This window comes from Sinocyclocheilus anshuiensis, unplaced genomic scaffold (assembly GCF_001515605.1).
Source record: "Sinocyclocheilus anshuiensis isolate Anshui unplaced genomic scaffold, SAMN03320099.WGS_v1.1 scaffold4004, whole genome shotgun sequence".
NCBI classification, from domain to species: Eukaryota; Metazoa; Chordata; class Actinopteri; order Cypriniformes; family Cyprinidae; genus Sinocyclocheilus; species Sinocyclocheilus anshuiensis.
In genome coordinates, this window is record NW_015541176.1 from 97701 (window position 1) to 101019 (window position 3319).

At 39.8% G+C, this 3319-nt stretch overlaps 1 protein-coding gene and 1 long non-coding RNA gene across 2 annotated transcripts in view; one reads left to right on the forward strand and one right to left on the reverse strand.

Moving 5' to 3' along the window:
• LOC107690766 (gastrula zinc finger protein XlCGF57.1-like) overlaps positions 1-3319 on the reverse strand; it is a 52567-nt gene that overhangs the window by 22077 nt on the left and 27171 nt on the right. The gene's annotated exons all lie outside the window — the stretch shown is intronic.
• LOC107690764 (uncharacterized) overlaps positions 2018-3319 on the forward strand; it is a 2753-nt gene continuing 1451 nt past the window's right edge. The window contains exons 1-2 of the long non-coding RNA XR_001634486.1: positions 2018-2081; positions 3271-3304. This is a non-coding gene — a long non-coding RNA (uncharacterized LOC107690764). The remainder of the gene's footprint in view (positions 2082-3270; positions 3305-3319) is intronic.

Here is a 3319-nt window from a genome sequence, read left to right on the forward strand (position 1 = left end):
ATGATTTTATCAAGTAGGACACATTTCTGGAACTTATTTGAACATTTATGGAGGACATTTTTAAATTTCTCTTTACAATGTTGAGTATTGTTGATGCATAACTCACTTAAGGCTTAGTGTGGCCCAGATAATGTATATTTATGGTTTATTTTGTTCATTATTAGCTAAAATGTGGCTGTGTAGTGGCCTGCTTGTGGACCACTGTCAAAATGCCACCGGTCCATGCAGCATGTGGGCGACAAAAGGAATGTGGGGAAGACCAGGGTTAGAATAAAAATCAACTGTGGCCCACATTAGGGCCAGTTTTGGTTTATTTGGTTGGCTTACATGCAGCAATGCTAAGGCTTACTTGAGGACCAAATCTGGCAAACAGAACTGGACTGCCCAAATGCCATTATTCCACGCAGTATGTGGGCCGGAGCAAGGTGTTGGATCTGGGCCAAAATTAAAATAAATGTGGCCCAGATTTGGGCCAGTTCTACTTTATTTTATTTATTTATTGTCATGGCTAATATGCGGCCTTCCTATGGCTTGCTTGTGGCCCAAATTTGGCAAACAGGAATGGACCACACAAATGCCATCATTCTACATAGTATTTGGGCCAGAACAAGGTGTTACATCTGGGCCATATCTGGGCCAGAATTAAAATAAATGTGGCCCAGATTTGGGCCAGTTCTGCTTTATTTGGTTTATTCATGGCTGACATTGGGCCTTCTTTTGGCTTGCTCGTGGCCCAAATCTGGCAAACAGGAGTGGACCGCCCAAATGCCATCATTCTTCACAGTATGTGGGCCGGAGCAAGGTGTTGGATCTGGGCCAGAATTGAAATCAATGTGGCCCAGATTTGGGCCAGTTCTGCTTTATTTGGTTAATCCATGGCTGACATTGGGCCTTCTTTTGGCTTGCTTGTGGCCCAAATCTGGCAAACAGGAGCAGACCACCCAATTGCCATCATTCCACGCGGTATGTGGGCCAGATGAAAGTGTCAGGTGTGGGCCTGATCTGGACCTCAGGAATTTTGCTATCTGGGCAGTGCTTACCATGCCATATCTTTGCAAAACTGTCCCAGATACGTTTGAGGATAACTGGGCCATATTTGTGACATCATATGCAGGCCACTTTAGGCTCACAGCCATATTAGCCAGTGCTTACCGTGCCATATCTTTGCCAAAACTGGCCCAGATACACTTTAGGATAACTGGGCCACATTTGTGGCATCATATAAGGGCAACTTTAGACTAACAGCCACATTAGCCAGTGCTTACTGTGCCATATCTTTGCCATAACTGGCCCAGATACACTTTAGGATAACTGGGCCACATTTGTGACATCATATGCGGGCCACTTTAGGCTCACAGCCACATTAGCCAGTGCTTACCATGCCATATCTTTGCCAAAACTGGCCCAGATACACTTTAGGATAACTGGGCCACATTTGTGACATCATATGCGGGCCACTTTAGGCTCACAGCCACATTAGCCAGTGCTTACCATGCCATATCTTTGCCAAAACTGGCCCAGATATGTTTTAGGATAACTGGGCCACATTGGTATCATTATATACGGGCCACCTTAAGCTTACAGACACATTAGCCAGTGCTTACTGTGCCATATCTTTGCCATAACTGGCCCAGATACACTTTAGGATAACTGGGCCACATTTGTGGCATCATATGTGAATTAATCATATGTAAAATGTGTATACAGTATTTTACTGTAAACAGCAAAGGATTATGGGAAAATATATGGTCACTACTGTATTTCCTCACTACTGTAAATCAATTTACAGTAGTGAACTTGCCCGCGAAAAACTGACCAATGGCAAGGGAGATTTCTTTTTTGACTGTTTGATTGAAGTGGCCAATCTGGCCATAAAAGGACAAAAGAGAAATACACCGTGAACTCGACAAAAAGGTTAGTATATTATTTCTGTTTTATGCAAAACTGCGATATTTTAAGATATTTTCACTTGTTAACAGCAAACTAACATTATTCATCATGTCATTTTTCATGTCAGGAGTTGGAGCATTTTTTTCTGACTGACGGCCGGAATGCCGCCAAAAGGCTGATAACATCGACTGGTGAGTAGGGTTGGTGGGTTTGTGTCCGTTCTCGAACCGTTCCGTGTATTTCCAATGTAGAAAAGGTTGTTCCGGGCCGAAACTGACTTCGTTCATATTTGTCGACCAATATGCAGAAAACTACGTCAGTATATCATCATAAACACAGCCGTTTTTGTCTTACGTGAACGTAAACAGATGAGAAAGAAAACACACATGTACAGTTTTTTAAATCTGCGTGCGTTCGGTGTTAAAGTGACAGCAGCCTAATAAATGTGCTGCCTGTCATTAATGTTAATCAAAGAACAAAAGAAAATCATTCACTGATCTTGACTGAATATATTTAATAACTTTAATTGATTAATCTATATTTTATTTATGAAAAGAAAACTATGCAGTGTTTTTAAACTGTTAATTACAGTTTCTGTACCTGAAATTTTGTTCAGTTGTATTTATTTATGATATTGCTAATTGATTTGTTTGTTCCTATCTTATTACTGACGGTTTACTTGTCTTTAACACTTTAATATTTGATATTTATATATATATTAAATATATTAATCTAGTTGTTTTTGCTTTATTTTTTTTAAAAGCATAGGCAAAATTCCTCTTGCAGTGTTCTGTAGGCTGCTGATTTTTGCTCGTGTTACTCAGCTGCAAGAGAATGCTTTGTAAAAAGACAGAATAAATGTTTGATATCTAAATGTTTAACTTAATTTTTTTATATTAGATTTTTATCTTATTGGAATCGAAAAGCAGAATCGGAATCGGAATCGATAAAATTCAAACGATACCAACCCTATATACGACATGATTTGATGACACGGAACGAGCTGTGTATCCAAAACAAAATGAGCAGAGGGCAAACGTGGAGCAACAAGGAGGTAAAGTGCCTTTTATGAGCTCTTCATGGGTTCGAAGGTGGTGAATCGATAAGCAGAATCGGAATCGGAATCAGAATCGATAAAATTCAAACGATACCCAACCCTACTGGTGAGTAAGTTAAGGTCACCTATATTAGTCGAAATAAACCTTAGTTAAACCGAGAAACACGTTTGTACGTTCTGCTGCCCTTTAATGCAAGTTAGCTCCTCTGGCGAGTCATTATTTAACCTTAACAGCTAATTAAAGTGAAATACTGAGGTAAAGTGCGTTTCAGTGGAGATTTTAAACAGTATTTTCTAGTACTTCTTTTGTTTGTTATTTTCAGATTTCTAGTCTGGATGTAGTCTGCAACGTCGGAGGTGTATTTTGGATAA